The 18,325-nt window shown below is 41.8% G+C and overlaps 1 pseudogene across 1 annotated transcript; it reads right to left on the reverse strand.

The window, feature by feature from the left end:
* Window positions 1-16,549: 16,549 nt before the first annotated feature.
* LOC104673566 lies at window positions 16,550-17,856 on the reverse strand (annotated as a pseudogene). Its single transcript, XR_749528.2, has one exon. The product of XR_749528.2 is annotated as a 60S ribosomal protein L3 pseudogene (transcript).
* Between the last annotated feature and the right edge of the window lie 469 nt (window positions 17,857-18,325).

Consider the following 18,325-nt stretch of genomic DNA (forward strand, 5'->3'; position numbering starts at 1 on the left):
TGTATTTTTTTTTTTAATCGGCCCAAAATGTCAGTCCAAGTCCATTTTACATTTAGATGACCCACCATGTGGTGGCTTCACCTTCCAGGCCCTGTGATCTTGGGGCACCTGTGTCTCAGCATCTGGATTTACCATCACTGTGCAAGGGAACCAGCACAGAGAACCTCACCTGGTCTCTGGATGCCTCGGCTCAGAAATGACACCTGTCACTTTCACTTCACACTTCATAGGCCAGCACAAGTCAAATGGCTATGTTTAATTTCACTAGGTGGGGAAGAGTCATTCTCCTATATGTAAAAGAATAGGGGCTGGGGCAGGAGAATCGCTTGAACCAGGGAGTCAGAGGTTGCAGTCAGCCAAGATCACACCACAGCACTCTAGTCTGGTGACAGAGCGAGATTCCGTCTCAAAACCAAAACAAAACAAAACAAAACAAAACAAAACAAGGAAACATTGTAATGCTCTAGTAAGTAACATAGAGGTTGTAAGAACTGGTTCAACATCTTTTTTTCAGGCAAAACTTCTTTTCCTCCAACTTGATGAAAATTACATTGAGTACAAATGGAATCTTACATCTTTAATGTGATTAGTACAACTTAAAGTACCGTAAAGTACGGTACTTACAGCAGAATGGGATCTTATAGGAGGTGGTTCTGTCTTGGATTCTTTCCAGGGGGTGGGGATGCTGAGTGCTGGAATTGCCATAGGGACTTAGTTACAACATTGCTTTGCTGAGAATGCAGTTCTGAGGCAGGGACCTAGAGGATGATACCATAAGGAGGCTCTCCTTTAATTATATCCCCTGGTGTGGGACTGGGAGCGGATAACATTTGAAAAGTTAATAGAAGCAACTACACCAATATTTGTTTTGCACTTTAATGAGAAACTACAGGGATTGAAATATCTACCTTTCTTTTCCTAAGAACCATCTTGCAACCACTTCCACCCCCTATCTGTCATTGTCCTGTGCTCAATCAAAAGAATGTCCACACAAAGCGAAGGTCTGATAAGACCGCATCTATGAGGTGCATTGAGTCTCTAACCTTTTTTCCCCTTTAAACCAAAAAGAGTATATTATATAGCTGTTGATTTTTAAATGCGGAATATGATTTCTTGTCATGATTTTCTCAGCTAACTTAAGCATATGGGCTTCTGGGTCTCGCAACAGGAAAGTGTCAATCTTTTAAACTGGTGACACTTTTCTGTTAATGTCCTACCATACCTTTTTGGCCCACTAGTGCTAGCCCGTTTTCTTGGTAGAGGAGCCTTTTGGTCCAACAACGTTTGTATTGGTACCAACCTATGGGCCCCCTGTTACCTGATGTCCCATCGTAAACCTCTGGGTAATGCCGGAGTTGATCGCCTCCTTAGATGACCCTTTGTGATTTCTTTTCCCTCCCCCCCCACCTAATCTCTACGTGTCCCTAATCAACTAGCCCTTTCCCAGCCAGCACGTGTTTTTTTGCATTCTACCCAGATTTCCCTTGTGCGCATCTCCCGGGTTGGGGTGGAGGCTTGGCCTGGTGTTGCGTCTGTCACGCGTAGTTTCATCCACTTGCGCTTTTCCCCGTCACAGTGCCAGTCCGTAGCGCACACGACGCACTCTACATCCGCGCCCGTGATGCGTGCTGTTTATATTTGCTTGTCCCCATTTTCCATTGTTCTATCATTTACTAACAGGCTGCCATTTTATTCCCTATCGGCATTTTTGCTGTTTGTCCCCTGTTTCCCTCCCCATCGCCTTTCCACTCACCCGATGTACCTGCAGTAGGACTGAGAACAATAACCATGTACCAGGTACCCATATATCGTGTTGGTGTCAATATTTGAAAAACAGAGCACCAGTATCCTGGCCTGACGGCATTATAGCATGGATTGTTTACCAGAGTGATGGCACATTCTATGAAAGGACAATGAGAAGAAGGCATATTTCAAGAAAAAGAACTGATTGCTGCAGCTAACGAAAAAGGTTTAATTGTATTTTTCCTTATATTATTCTCTCTTGATTGTTCTCAATATATTTTTCTCAATATATTGTCATACAATACCATGTACATTGTTACTTTTATTCCTTCATTCATTTAACAATCATGTGTTGGTTGCTATGTGACAGGAAACGGCTAAAGATAGAAATATGATCTTAAAAGGATCTGCTGTCAAGTAAGGGATATACATTGATTGGGAATTAGAAAAATGGAGTGGAAATAAAAACAAGGTGACATGGGAGCACCTCGAAGGGCCTATAGAAGTATCTAGGAGAGGAGCCAGGCATGGTGGATCACCCTGTAATTCGCACTTTGGAGGCCGATGCGGGGCAGATACTAAGGTCAGGAGTTTGAGACCACCCTGGCCAACAGGGTGAAACCCTGTCTCTACTAAAAATACAAAAAATTAGCCGGGCATGGTGGCACATGCCTGTGGTTCCAGTTACTCGGGAGACTGAGGCAGGAGAATCACTTGAACCTGGGAGGCAGAGGTTGTAGTGAGCTGAGATCGTGCTACTGAATTCCAGCTGGAGTGACAGAGCGAGACTCAGTCTCAAAAAAAAAAAAAAAAAAAAAAAAAAAAAAAAAAAAAAAAAAAAAATAGGAGAGGAAGGGGAAAGGAGAAAGATAATCATGGCCTTCTGAGTCTTGAAGGATATACACAAGTGGATCAAAGGAGAATGACCACTCTAGGCAGAGGAAAGAGCCCAGAGACATTAGCCCTCATGAGTGTTCAGGGAATGGCAGGTGACATGTGAGGATGGAGCATCAGGCGAGGAAGGCTTGTGGCCCAGGGTGCAGTCAATCAAGGTCTGGAAGCATCACAACCCAAGACTTTGGTGCCCCAGCAAGGAGTGAACTTCATCCTGGTGGTGCTGGGAAGGCACTGAAAAGCTGGAGACAAGGAGAGTTAGAATGTGATTCCCATGTCAGAAAGATGACTCTAAAGGCCAAGTGGAGTTTAGACGTCAGGCTGCCATGTTCCAGGTCAGAGATGATGACCACAGTGGCAGTGGGCATGGCAAGAAAAGGAAAGATGGGAGATGTTTAGACTGTAAAATTAAGAGAGCTTGTTAAGTGATTGAATGTGGAGGCTTAAAGAGAGGAATGACCAGAGATGGTTTTTATGTTTCTGACTTGTGTGACTAGCATTAAACAAAATAAGGAATATAGGGGAATCATCTTTGAAGGAAAGATGAGTTTGAGATGCCTGAAAATTGAAAATGATATGCCCATTAATGCAATAATACTGGCTAACATTTATTGAAAGCTCAGTGTACACCAAATATTGTCATAAAGTATATATTTTAATCAATTTAGTCCCCACACCACCCTAACAGCTATTGTTCGTTTATTTCATCAAATCTGAGGTACCATCCATTGTAAGACACATCTTGATTCACAGATGTTACAATGTCCCTCTTAGAATTAATACAATATAGTATTATTCCTCTTTTATAGATGTAGAAACTGAGGCAGAGAGATTAAGTAATTTATTCAAAGTCACATAGTAAATGGAGGAGCTGGGCTTCCTAAGCAGCTGCCTCTCAAAATTTTTCATTTAATCACTGTACCACATCTCTTGTTGGAACATATGAGTCTCAGGAAAGTGATCTGGGATGGAGATAGAGATCTGAGAGTCATCAATCAAATATTCTCCATTAAATGGCAGAGGTGGAGATAGTGCTTATAGTACATAACTAATAAAGTTGTGATAAGGTCCTTTAAATTAAAACTGAAATAACTTTGATAATTATAACCAAATGCCCCTTTGATATATTAAAACACCTCAAAATATCAGAGTACACATGTTTCAGGCATTTTATTTTTTATAAGAGAAACTAAAGATACAACATCAACGAAGTTGATCAGAATTTCCCAATAAAAAGTATAAGTTTCCAGAGAGGAGGCTGTGGTGCAGTTGATTTTCTTAAACCATCAGCTTCTGAGTTCCCTAAGCACATGGCCATTTCCTCACATGTTTTGTGAAATGACAGCCGAGAGGTGGAGTGGAATGGAAATCTAGAAATCACTGTCATGCAAATGTGCAGAAGCAAAGCTCTATGTTTGCATGTATTAAAGCTCATGGTATCTGCAGTCCTGGGAAGAATTAAATTCCTAACCTGTGGGCAGGTGTGTATTTGGCCACATGCCTTTACTTATTAGGCAAGACAATGCCCCTCAGCACAGTGAGTCACTGCTTTTGGATGCAATCCTTCTGACTCAAGAGTAACAACTTTGTTTTTCAGGCACAGTTTGTTTCCCCCATCTTGTCCCCCACTCCTGTCTCTCCTCCTTTTCCTACTGATTATCAGTTCCTAATGGAGGCAGAAGAGGGGAGGAACTTACGGGTTTTAAAGACAGAAACCCAGTTTACAGAGTTGCAAGGGAAATAGGAAAGCAACATTTGGAGCCCAGTTCTCAGTTTGCTTTAAGCTTTAATCAGGCAAGAAGGATAAGGTGGGAACAGTTCCAAGGAGGTAGGTTGCAGAAAAGCAGCGTCTCCATGTCCTTCTCAGCAAGCTCAGGTGCAAAAGATAAGTGTACATTGTCTTTGAAAGGAGAATAGTCTTTGAAAGTAGAATAGTCAGGGACAGAGGGCTGCTTCGGTAGCCAGCCTTCCAGATGGGGTCAGTATGAACAGCCTCACGAGCAGCTGCAGTTTAACCCAAACAATCACACATGTTTGTAAGTGCCTTTGGTCCAACTTGCTGATAGTGTAATGACAATAAACAGAACAAATGAAGTAGCCACTTCAGCAAGGAATGAGTTTTCGAAAGAAGAAGCTCATGTTTTTGAGAAGAATGTTTCTAAACTTCATTTAATTTGCTGCATTTGGACCCCTGAAAAAAAATTGATGATAACTCATATTTTAATTTGCTGTGGTTATTTAATCTCACTCTAGTTAAATCATCTTCACCAACTGTTTTTTTAAAAGCTTAAAAAGATTGCCTGTTTGTTTACATAAGGGTATTTGGGTAGGAAAGAATTCCATTTCTATTTCTTTATCATGGGTATAATACAACTTTCTCTATATTTTACTTTCTCATTTATTTTCGACCACGACCTCTTCTATTACCCCAATAATGCATATCAAATAATCAGATTAGTGAGGTGATAAACTGTCTTATGTAAGTTTTTTGAAAAGGTGGTGACTATAAATACATTACAAGATAAATAAAAGTAGTTAAAGTACCAAAGCCATCTTTGAGAGGATGAAAACATTTTTCTTTCACTAGAGTGGAGTTTGTCAGAGAGAAGGCCTGAGGCACAGAGGGATAACATAATAATTTTCTGAAAGGTAGAAGTAGGTGATGGACTGAGAGGTGAGTGTCCTGGAGCAGGGAGCTCAGGCAGGGCTCAGGGCAAAAACTTCTCAGAGAATGTATCCGAAGTTATATTCTGCAGCTGCTAATAGGGACTGTGAAATAGTGTCTTCCACAAGATGAGGGTTTACATTGATCTCATTTAAGACCAGATGTAGGCAAGCTGGTCTGTTATATGGCAGCTCCCTGATGTCATCAGGAATCAGGCTCTCTGCTCTCATCCTCAGGCTTACAAAATGGTTGTTGCAGCTCCAGCAATCACAACCATGACTCAAGTAGGAAAAAAGAGGAAGAAGGGCATGAGGGAAGGGGACCTGCTGATTAAGGCAGTCTCCTTTACAGAGTGTCCCCTAACATGCCACAACATCACATGCCTGTCTGTGAAAGGGCTAAGAAAGGTAGTTTTCTGGACTGGGTACCTGCCTCCCTCTCCCAGTGGTTCTGCTAGTAAGGAAATAGGGGTAATGCTAATCGGATAAGATTTAGAAGTCTTTATCATAAATACAGTAGGAAGGAAAGCAGTAGATTAATAGTATTGAAGGCAAAACTTGCTTATTTTATTATTTTTGCAAGGATCAAAATTTTTCAGAAGCCAAAATGTAAATGTTGCCTTTTCGTTAAGATAATTTAGCTCTGGACACTACATAATGAATACTACAACGTGTCACTGCTTTGAGGGATGGCTGGGTTATCAAGGCAACAATTAGAGAAAATTCAGATTACTGAAGAATTAAATGTTGATACTGACTGATCTCATAATTCTATAGGGCTATACTTCTGGCAAGAAGGTTACTATCATTATTACTATTTTGATTGGTGTTTGAGAGTCTGGAGATGAATGTGGAGCTGCCTTATTTTCTTTACAGCAATTTTTCAGAGGTCACTTAAATAGCTGAATCTGCCTCTCTGTATCCCACTATGGACAAAAGGCTCCAGGGGCCCCAGCATTTGAGAACTTGTAGTCATTAGAACTTTTCTAATTGACATCCACGGGTAATAAATGACTTTGCAGTTGGTGGTTGTATTTATGCTTTAGGGAAACGTAAACCTCTGATATCTATCTTGCAGCTCTTTGTCTACTGACAACCATTGATCTCTTCTCAAAAACTTCCAGTGACACGCACGTGTCCCTCATCTCCACCTATCACACACAAATGGGATTTAAGAAACAAGGTCACTTCTAAAAAAGGACGTTAAAAAAAGAAAAAGAAAAAAAAAACTCTGTTAACTCTAAACAACAACTCTATTGTTATATCAAACGAAAGTAAGTAGAAGTTGTCAGAAATGTAGTTCTACCATATTTGAAATGTTTATTTTATCTTATAACTGGGGCAACCTTATGGGAACAAAGAGTGGGTTTGATGATGGAATTACTTTACATGGCAACAGTGATCTAGAATATAACCCAGAAGATTTGGTTGGATTGTAATCACCGACTAACTGCAGAAAGCCTCTGTGCTTGGATTAGCTTCACTGGGCATGAAATAAGGCACAAAATTAGCTGCTCTTTTCTTTTTCTGGAGAACTTTATACATAGCTACACCCTATGTGGAAAAGAGAAATAATTTTTGTTTTTAATACTGAACCAACTAAAAAATGTGAAAGAAATAAATTCAAGTGTGTGAAAGCATAAGGAGGCAAAGGAAATAATTCTATTATATTTATTTTTCAACAAGGGCTTACATCTGTTTCTAATTTATACAGATTATTGACACATCTGGATGTTTGGCCTTAGGAATTGTAAGTTGCTGCAGTGGCATTTATTTTTTGAATCAACTCTTCAGACCACCCTGGAACTCATGCAACTAGTTTGGAGAGGAGGTTGTGATATTTTAAATAAAGTTACCTTCTGGCATTTTGAAGCCAGTGCAAATGGGATTCTGTCATCTTGTGTTTTATAAATTGTGGTTTTGCATTTTTGACACCTGCAGGAAAAATAAGACCAAAGCCAAAAGCCTAAATGGTTTGACAATGACAAATTATAATAGCCAGATAAAGCTATCAGGGAAACGCTGGAGAATGGAGTAAGGTTAGCCACTCACTTTAACTGTAGGGGACCCCAGATTTCAGCAGAAACAAAATAGCCAGTGACTGATGAAAGTGCTGTTTTAACGTGGCCTGATGGGAGCATACATTCTAAAGGGGAGAATGGGATTGCTCGAAAGTAGGTTTGATTAATACTTTACCTCTTGGACTGACTGCCTTTTGTAATCGGGAGCTAACTTTTCTCCCTATGTGGTCTGATTGTAGTAATTTATTCCAGGAGTATGAACAATGGGAATCATGGAGTAGACCTTTCAGATTTGAAAAAACAAAAACATGCTGAAACACTTATTTCATGGCAAATATTTCTTAAATGGAATAGCATGATTTTATTAAAAGCAACAGAAGACCATATATCAAAATCCTAATGCAAATTGGGGAAAACAAAACAAAATGCTCCTATAGTTCTTTAGTCTGAAGGTACAATAGAAATAATTAAGCACACAATGTGGTTTGATTAGTTTTGTTGAAGAAGGCTCTTTGGAGTTCTCACAGTAGTTCTGATTTTTTGTTTAGCTGTCACAGCAAACCTTAAGATTCTCTCCCGTTGGAGATCAAGTGTTACTAGACTGGGCGGTATTGCAGCAGACTCACATAAGAAAAAATGATATTTGGCTTTATCATTCCTTAGAGGCAATTATTGCGCTTCACTTTGAAAGGAAATGATCACATTTAGAGAGCATCTGATATATCCTAGAAACAAACCTATCTATTGTGCTGACATTCTTGTCTTTAGAAATCATTTTGTTACATCTTCACAAAGCAAATGTATGTCAATGCCTGAAATAAATGATAAAATGTCCCCGTGTATCAACCTAAAATCACTTTATAATGTGGAATGGAGATTCACTTCTTACAACTTTCTAGTGGAGATGGCAGGGAAAGAATCAGAATTAGAGGCCAAATCCAAAGACTACCTTGAAGAAAAGAGTTATGTAATTAGCATGTTCCTATCTCCACTTAAGTACAGTCTTCTGTTTTAAGAGGCTATTAGGTGTCCATTGGGATCAATTAATGGCCTCTTGGAATGGCTTCACTGCGACTAAATAGGGTGTCACCACCACAGTATTGTACGATATTGACCTGAATGGCTTGAAACCTGTCTCACTTCTAGTATCACCTACAGTCCTGTCATTTTCAAGCCTCAGGTCTTCTGATTGTGTGAGTCTCAAAGCTAATTTGAAAATTTTCTAGGTAAATCTTAGTGTTGGTCTTGATAAAGAACCAAATGGGCCTTTCAGGGATGCTTTGATGATGGAAGATAGGAGTATGCGTGAAAAACCGGATTCCACAGATAACACAAGAATTGCATTTAAGTGACATCTCGCCTTTCTTCTAACCAGAAGTTTAGTCACAGCCAGCTACTGGAAATTGTAATTGTAGGCTGGCTTGAGCTGGCAGTGGTAGGGGACAGGGATTTTTGATCCAGTGTCTTTAATGACAGACCGTTGGAAATGCACATGGACACTGACCAGTAAATAGTGAGCTGGCAGAACTGTCTCTTTAAGACATTTTGGGACTGGGCACGGTGGCTCAACACCTGTCATCTCAGCACTTTGGGAGGGCGAGGCAGGTAGATCACCTGAGATCAGGAGTTCAAGACCAACCTGACTAACATGGTGAAACCCCATCTCTACTAAAACTACAAAATTAGCCAGCCATGGTGGCACACGACTGTAATCCCAGATACTTGGGAGGCTGAGGCAGGAGACTAGTTTGAACCTGGGAGGCGGAGGTTGCAGTGAGCTGAGATCGTGCCATTGTGCTCCAGTCTGGGCAACAAGAGCAAAAGTTCATCTAAAAAAAAAAGAAAAGACATTTTGGGAGGGTGTCTGGGTCAAGTGTGGAAGTGTTTCTTTTCCAAGTGGGTCATTTAGTTGGGTTGGAATGCCCCAAATGTAGCCATCCCTCATGGGTACAGCTAAGGGAATCTGTTTCTCTTTCAATAAGCCTTTCCTTGGTTTATTGCAGGGCTCTATTGGAGCTACGAACCAAAAAATAAAAAGGAACTGGACCCAGAGAGGATCAAATGTGTAAATGCCAAATCAGAGAGGTGAGCAAAGCAGGAGGAAAGAAAGAAGGAGGGGAGGCCAAGATCAGAACTCTGTTGACTCCTGATTCTCCAAGGTACAAATTCTCTGCTGTCTTAGCTACCCAGGCCTCTCTCCCACCCCTCTCTTGCTTCTGAATGGAAAGAGGGAGTCAGAGGAACATGTCTTGGGAAAGATGCCATCGCAAGCTTAGGCTGAGGCAGTCCCAGAAGGCTGGAACTGGAGGATAACTAGAGGTCCCTAGTCAAGTTTCCTTATTATATAGGTGAGGACTCAAAGCCCAGAAAGGTGGAGGGATGAGTGGACATCCCTAAACATGACCAAGAGAAAATACATGACTTAGTTTAGTTTTCTGATCCCAAGTAGGAGGAAATAATTAGGAAAAATATTCCAAACATTTAAGAAGCTGTCTCTTAGTATTTGTTGACTATGCATGGTACGTTTCATACTGAATTTGATGCAGTGGTATAGAAAAATCACGGACTTGAACACATTTCCTCAACAGACAAACTCGACACATATAAAACAGTCAGTCAGTGGTGTTGGAAGCAAGGGAGAACATGGATGACCACACTCTGAAGGTGATAGTTTGCCACTCAAGAAAGGAATGGCTTTCCTCTCCAGCCTCCTGGGGCCCACAGGTTAGATGGAGTTATACAGGCATCATGTGGAGCCTATGATCAAGGATTTGTCACATCCACGGAAAAGGAGATTCTCCGGAGTTTTTGGTTTGTGGACGTGGGAAAATCTTCTCCCTTCAGCCATTCCAGAGAGCCTGCTGCTCATGAGGATTTGGAGTCTTGTGATGGTTACAGATCATTACCTGAGTCATCAGGAAGGATTCCCTGGATTATTCCCTCTTCCTTCTTCCTTTTCTGTTTTCTCCTTATCACATCGTGGCTCAAGGCTTTCTAAAAGACCTGTTCTGATTTCAGAATCTATTATTCATGATCTTTCTCAATGTTTTCTTTTCTTCTTTTGCTGGTTGGATCACATTCAGCTTTGATCTCTCATTAACCAGAAATTTCTATTCTTTTGACTCATTCATTTACCAGGAAATTTAAAATGAGCCACTATTTTGTCAAGTATAACCTGTACATGATTTTCTTTTCTTTTCTTCTAATGTTTAAGTTGTTCTCATCTGTATTTCAGATTTACAGTGCTGGTTTTGGGCCCATTTCGAAAAGGAGATATTTTATTTCTTAATTAGAAAGACTTTTTATTCCTGAGCATAACTTGAACCTTTTAGCATTAATATCCTTTTGCTTTTCTGAGTTGAGGACTTGGTACTTTATAGTTATTTAGAAATATATAATTCTTTACTATTCTTTATGAATGTATTTTGTTATATAAACTCATATACACTTTTTAATTTCTTTTTTCATTTACTATGTGTTTTGAGTCATTATATTTTATTTGGTAACAACAATTTTGCTATTGTTATAGAATACCTCTGAAGTTCAAGTTTTGGATTTCCAAGTGTGACCTCCGGTTGTCTTGATGAGAGAATATACATTCTGTATCCAAAATGTCACTCAGGGCCAACTGGTCCTTTGAGATTTGGCTCAAATACCTTGTCCCATGTGCAGTGAGAGACTCAGTCTTTCTGAATGTCTCAAGTCATTGAGAGAACAGGGCACCTCCATTTCTCCTGGCTCCTTTTGGCCCTGGGGTCCTGCTTCTGTGGATTAGTGCAGTTCATGGTTTACTCACATCTGTGTGCTGTTCCTTTTATGCGCTGTGCACCCCGCACAGAACATCGTCCAGGTCCTTCCTGCCACATTCGCAGGCTGTGTGTATAGCAGACATTCACTGAAGTTTTGCGGCAATGGAATTGTTTAACTAAAAGAAGTTTAAATTATAGCATCATTAAAATAAAGTAAATAATGGCTGGGCCAGGTGCAGTGGCTCACACCTGTAGTCCCAGCACCTTGGGAGGCCGAGGTAGGCAGATCACCTGAGGTCGGGAGTTTGAGACCAGCCTGGTCAATGTGGAGAAACCCCACCTCTACTAAAAATACAAAAAGTAGCCTGGTAGTAACATGGTGGGGGGCGCCTGTAGTCTCAACTACTCGGGAGGCTGAGGCGTGAGAATCACTTGAACCCAGGAGGCGGAGCTTGCAGTGAGCCGAGATAGTGCCACTGAACTCCAGTCTGAGTGGCAGAGTGAGACTCCATCTCAAAAAAAAGAAGAGGAGGAGGAGGAAGACGAGGAGGAGGAGGAAGAAGAAGAAAAAGAAGAAGAAGAGGAAGAGGAAGAGGAAGAAGAAGAAGAAGAAAAGAAGAAGAAGAAGAAGGAGAGGAAGAAGAAGAAGAAGAAATTGTAGCTCTCACAAATTTTTGGTCCTTAAGAGCTTCTTTCTCACTGCCTACTTTTTTCAGCAAGCTGTCTGGTTTGTATACTCTTTTATTCTCCATTCCTCAATCCCCACCCCTTTTTCTGCCATTTTCTCTCTGGTCCCAATCCCTTCCCTTCCCTTCAAGGGGGTCTCGCTCTGTCACTCAGGGTGGAGTGCAGTGGTGCGATCTTGGCCCACTGCAACCTCCGCCTTCTGGGTTCAAGCGATTCTCATGCAACCTCCTGAGTAGCTAGGATTACACGCGCGTGCCAGAATGCCCAGCTAATTTTTAAGTAGAGACAGAGTTTCACCAAGTTGGCCAGGCTGGTCTCCAACTCCTGACCTCAAATGATCCACCTGCCTCAGCTTCCCAAAGTGCTGGGATTACAGGTGTGAGCTACTGCACCTGGCCAAATCTTGTTATTTCTTACGCTGAGAATTTAGTTCTCTAGGTAAGTCCTGCCTTCCATCAAGGCATAATTTTAAGACCTCAGTTTACACCCAGTGTTTCATGTAGGTATATTCCCAACCAAGACATCTTTTCCTCCTTTGAAGAACTCTAGCATCTGTTGTCAATCCTCTGTGTCAACTCAACTCTCATCTCTCCTTCCAAATTACATGAATTTAAACACAAGGAAGCTATACTCTCTTTGAAGAAACCTTTTGATAGTCTTACTATTTTAAATGCCTTATCTCATTTCATTTGAAAATATTTTAATATTATGTATGATCTTACATAAAAAATCCCACAAAAATGATGAAAGCTATATATGTTGTCAAATTAATACAAAAGAATATAAATGAAAGTCAAAATATCAGATCAGCTTTTACAAAAATTATTTGTCATGTATTATTTCAAAAAGTTTTGCCACATGGTTGCATCAGACTTTGTTCCTTTTTTCCTCTTTGGTGATCTGAAGTTATACATTCCATTTCTATCTTTTACAGTTAGAGTCAACTTAAAATATATATGTAAACCTAGCTTTTAGTCAACATTAAGAATGAAAAAGTATGAATTTTCCCTGAGCTAAATGAGAAATTTAACACACATCATCAATTTCCAGATATTGTTGAAACAATTTGAAATTTTAGTTCCAGATTAGTATTATTTTACATAACACACTTTCATTTTTTCTTTTCTTCTTCTTTTTTGTTTTTAATTGAAACAGTCTCTCTGTTGCCCAGGCTGGAGTTCAGTGGCGCGTTCTTGACTCACTGTAACCTCCCCCGCCTGGGTTCAAGCAATTCTCGTGCATCAGCCTCCCGAGTAGCTGGGATTACAGGCATGTGCCACCACGCCCGGCTAATTTCTGTATTTTTAGAGAGGGAGTTTCACCATGTTGGCCAGCCTGGTCTCCAACTCTCAACCTCAGGTGATCCGCCCACCTCAGCCTCCCAAAATGCTGGGATTACAGGTGTGAGCCACCGTACCTGGCCATAATAAACTTTCACTTTCAAGAAGCCATCTCATCTTTTCAAACAAGTGTATCAAGTTTCATACATTCATTGTCAACAATTGTTTACCATCTCCATTGGTCATTACTTTTATTTCTGGGGGTATTGTTTTATTTTCTTGAATTTTTGTATTTAAGAAGCAAAACAAGGGCCAGGTCTCGTGGCTCAAGCCTGTAATCCCAGCACTTTGGAAGGCCAAGGCGGGTGGATCATGAGGCCAGGAGATCGAGACCATCCTGGCTAACATGGTGAAACCCTGTCTCTACGAAAAATACAAAAAAATTAGCTGGGCATGGTGGCAGGTGCCTGTAGTCCCAGTTACTCAGGAGGTTGAGGCAGGATAATGGCGTGAACCCGGGAGGCGGAGCTTGCAGGGAACCGGAGCTTGCAGTGAGCCGAGATAGTGCCACTGCATTCCAGCCTGGGTGACAGAGTGAGACCCCATCAAAAACAAAACAAAACAGAACCAAAAATACCCCAAAACCAACAAACAAAAACCTCCTCAATTTTATGTGTGCCTTGGGCACCAAATGCATGCCAGGGCAGCCAGTTTCCTCTACTGTTGGCCAATCCTGCCTTCGATTCAGAAACTATGGCTGATGACAGGTCCTCCTTACTCTTCATGAATGTTGACACTGGGTCTGAAGCTTGAACAGGTCTTGAAAGTGTTCTATTGACCTCTGTGGTCCGTCCTTGCCTGGAGGCCTCATCTGATCAAGAGGGTCTTGGTCCGGGTCTGGGTGGAAGGCAGACCCAGTAGGCTTCTCCTCCACTAGGTGGCTGGTGTGCTGACATTCACCATCACCTGTGCTGTTTGTTGGTAAAAGAGCACAACTCTAGTTTTCCCTTGGATTATTATAGGAGAAATAGGAAGTGACATTCACGTGTTTAGGAAACTTGGTAGTTTTAGGTTTGTATCTTGAGCTGGCACTTGTATTTACCTTTCTATGCTTTTCTCCCCAACACTTCTCATATCTGATTTTGTTTTCTGCAAAAGACATGGTAGGGTAAATAAAATAATGTGAAGACTCGTCTCCAGCAATGTATGTCAGAATAGTTAGAAGCTCACAAGATAGTTGGGGAGAGCCGATGAGCACACAGGAAACATCACACAGTGGAAGGAAGCCAAGAAGCGGAAAAGCTGAGGTCAAATTCCCACTCCATCATAAGTTGTGTGAACTTGGATAAGTCCCTTAATTTTTCAGTCATATTTCTGATTTCTTCTGACAAAACAGGTTTTTACTAAGGGCCACATAGTTTAGCAGCAAGGAAGACAGAAAACGATAAACAACTACCCACTGACTAGGGAGGCAAGTCAAGCACACCAAATAGTGTAAGAACTCTGGTGTCCTGTGTGACCAATGACCTTTCTGTTGCAGTCCCATGAGGTCATGGAATGACAGAAGATAGAAGGAGAGGAGAGATGTTATTTAACTTTCAGGCAGTGAGCCCCCAAATACACTGTTTAATACTTGTTTTGATCTTTGATCTCAGTTTTAACATAGCAGATGGGACACACATTTGGCAAGAGTGAGAAAGGAAAGTTCTGGAACAGGTGGGGCAGCTGGCCAGTGTTCAGTAGCCACACTTATCCCCAGTGAATGCGACATTTAGTCACTGAGGTTGTGAACATTCTGCTATCAGAAAGGATGTGTTCCCATCTCACACGGTGTCTTCCATATGTCTCAAAATGTTGACAACCTTAAGAAACCACGAAAAGAGCAAATAAAATGTGAGGAAGAGAGAGATTACCCAGGACAAACAAAGGGATGGAGGCCAGCTGTTCTCCAGCCTCCCTGAGGACAAAGGGTTCCTCCCGTGAACTGCCCAAGCCCATGATCTTATTCCGATTAGCAGTTCCTACCGTAGAGTGTGCTTGTTTGTACACGGGGTTAATGTTCCCTACTAAACCATAATCATCTGGAGCCTGCAGCCTGTCTCTTTTTTCTTTGAGTCCCCGTAAGATGAGCCTTGTACTTAGTAGGAACTTAGTGACTGTGTGTTGAAAGCACAGAGGGACTGGAAACCGCAATGGCAGGCATATAAATCACGTAGAATTAAGGTCTATTTTCTTGAGGGTTGTTGAATCAGGGACTAATTTACCGAGGGAATGTTATCTCCTCTAGAGGTCTTAAAAAAATCTCCTCATCAATTTAAAATGATTTAAATATGGTCTTGTGTGTGGCCAGAGGAAGTGAGCAGCTGAGCTCTCAGGATTCTGTCCAGAGCCCAGAGCTCTCATCTATGATGAGAAACATCAGCTTCGACTTCTCTCTCTTTTATTCTTTCTCTTCCTCCACTTCCCGGTCAACCATGTTTGAATCTAATGGACAGTGATAAATGAACAGTAGGATTCTTGCATTTTGTACTTTCATGAGAGTCTCTGAGTACCTGAAAGACAGCTGGGCTTGGGGTTATTCACCAGAACAGGGTCCAGCCGTTATCTGAGGCTGTGGCCTCACAGCCTCTCTGTTTCTGCTGCTATGATGACTGGGCACTTAGGAGCAAATTAGATGGCAGGGCTGCCTCCCTCATAGGGCTTGAAAAAAACTGAGGCTGTTCATAATGTGAATGTTTTCTGGATATGCAGTTTTCTGGAAATCTTCCAAATAGGGACTCTAACCTTAGGATGAATGTTTTCTGTTTTTTTGTTTTTAAAGGCATCTGAGATTTTGCCAATAATCCTTGGACATAGCCCTTTATGCCATCCATCATATGCAGAGGCCAAGGGGAAGCTTTCCCCCTTTTCTTCTCTGAATCCCTGGCACTTGGTGAAAATAAAGGGATTTTTGACAAGGGAATTACATTCTCCCATTTGACAATGAAATCGTATTTCTTTACTTCAAAGGAACTTTGCTTCTGAAATCTAATTTTCAAATAGTTTTGGAATGAGATGTTTAGGACTATTTAAAGTGCATCTTTATTTTTGATTTCTCATTTTGTTTGGGCTCCAGAGATTCCTAGTTTGCTTATTATGATTACTTTTCGTGAGTGTCAGTACTTTATTTTGGTGTAAAGATGGGAAGCCGGAAAACACACTGGATTTAACATTTTCTTGTTTCTCCTTCACACTGTGGAAACTCCCTTCCCTTCAGAGCTAATTTGTTCAAACTCAAATACTTAAAAATTACAGCAGCCAAACAAAAGGACAGGGGGAAAAGAAAAGAAGGTAGCCTGGGCCAGTAGTGTCACTTGGTGTGGGCTTCTGAGATGTTGAACAGGAGCTTTTGTTTCTGCTTTCTTCTTTTCTCTCCTCCTTTCTCTTCAGAGAGGGGATCTGAAGTAGCTTGTATGACCAGTTTCATGACGCCTGCTTCAATAGCTGGCCTGAAGTAGTTCACTTTTATTTCTTTTCTTTTTTTTTTTTTTCTCAGTGGAAAATAACTTTTATTGAGACCCTACCAGCTGCAAAATCTGCTCCTGGCATTAAGCTCCTTCTTCCTTTGCAATTCGGTCTTTCTTGAGTGGTCCCATGAATGCTTTCTTCTCTTCCATGGTCTGGAAGCGGCCATGGCCAAACTTGGAGGTGGTGTCAATGAACTTAAGGTCAATCTTCTCTAGAGCCCGCCGCTTCGTCTGCACCAGCAAGGACTTGCGGAGGGTGAGCACCCGCTTCTTGGTTCCCACCACACAGCCTTTCAGCATGACAAAGTCATTGATCACTTCACCATAGTGGACAAAGCCACCCAGAAGGTTGATGCTCTTGTCAGACGGGTCATAGTCAGTGGAGGCATTGTTCTTGATCAGCTTGCCGTCCTTGATAAGGTAGCCCTGGCCAATCTTACAGATCTTCTTATTGATCTCAGTGCGGTGATGGTAGCCTTTCTGCCCAGCACGTGCCACAGAGAAGGCCACACGAGCAGGATGCCATGCCCCAATGCAGGCCACCTTGCACAGGCCTCGGTGGGTCTTGTGGGGCAGCTTCTTGGTGTGCCAACGACTGGTGACCCCTTTGTAGCCTTTGCCCTTGGTCACCCCGATGACGTCGATCATCTCATCCTGCCCAAACACTTGGTTCACAGGTACCTGCTGCTCGAACCTCTCACGGGCCCAGTCCAGTTTCTCGGCCACGGTGCCTCCATTCACCTGGATCTCCATCAGGTGGGCCTTCTTCTGGTGCAGAGGAAGCAGGCGCATCTGGGTGTGGGCAATGACATGGATGACTTGGCAGTACTTCTTCATGCTGCTGAAGTCCTTCTCCAGCTGCTTCTTGCCATCCTCATCCTGCCATTTCTTGCAGTACTTGGTAAAGGCCTTCTTCTTAGATTTATGCCAGTTCTTATAGAAACGCCTCTTGCATTCATCACTGATGTGCTCAGCAAAGACAGTCTTGAAGGTCCGGAGGCCTCGAGGGGTTTCCACGTAGCCCACAATGCCCACAACCACCATGGGTGGCGTCTCCACAATGGTTACAACCTCCACCACCTCCTTCTTGTTCACCTTAGATCCTGGCCTGTCGACTTCCCGCACGATGTGGGTCATTCCAGCCTTGTATCCCAGGAAGGCTGTGAGGTGGACCGGATTAGACGGATCATCCTTAGGGAAGCTCTTAACCTTCCCGCGATGCCTGCTGCTGTGCTTCCGGGGCAGGAAGCTGAGGGACCCATGTCTGGGAGCGGAGAACTTTCTGTGAGACATCACGCCATCAAATCCCGCTGGTAGAGCGTTCACTTTTATTTCTTAGAATTTCTTCTATTCCTTAGAATTTCTTAGACGATGGGATTTTCTAAATATACAATCATGTCATCTGCAAACAGGGACAATTTGACTTCTTTTCCTAACTGAATACCATTTATTTCTTTCTCTTGCCTGATTGCCGTAGCCAGAACTTCCAACACTATGTTGAATAGGAGTGGTGAGAGAGGGCATCCCTGTCTTGTGCCAGTTTTCAAAGGGAATTTTTCCAGTTTTTGCCCATTCAGTATGATATTGGCTGTGAGGTTGTCATAAATAGCTCTTATTATTTCGAGATACATTCCATCAATACCAAATTTATTGAGAGTTTTTAGCATGAAGGGCTGTTGAATTTTGTTGAAGGCCTTTTTTGCATCTATTGAGATAATCATGTGGTTTTTGTTTTTGGTTCTGTTTATATGCTGGATTACGTTTATTGATTTGCGAATGTT

This window comes from Rhinopithecus roxellana, chromosome 18 (genome assembly GCF_007565055.1).
Source record: "Rhinopithecus roxellana isolate Shanxi Qingling chromosome 18, ASM756505v1, whole genome shotgun sequence".
Taxonomy (NCBI): Eukaryota; Metazoa; Chordata; class Mammalia; order Primates; family Cercopithecidae; genus Rhinopithecus; species Rhinopithecus roxellana.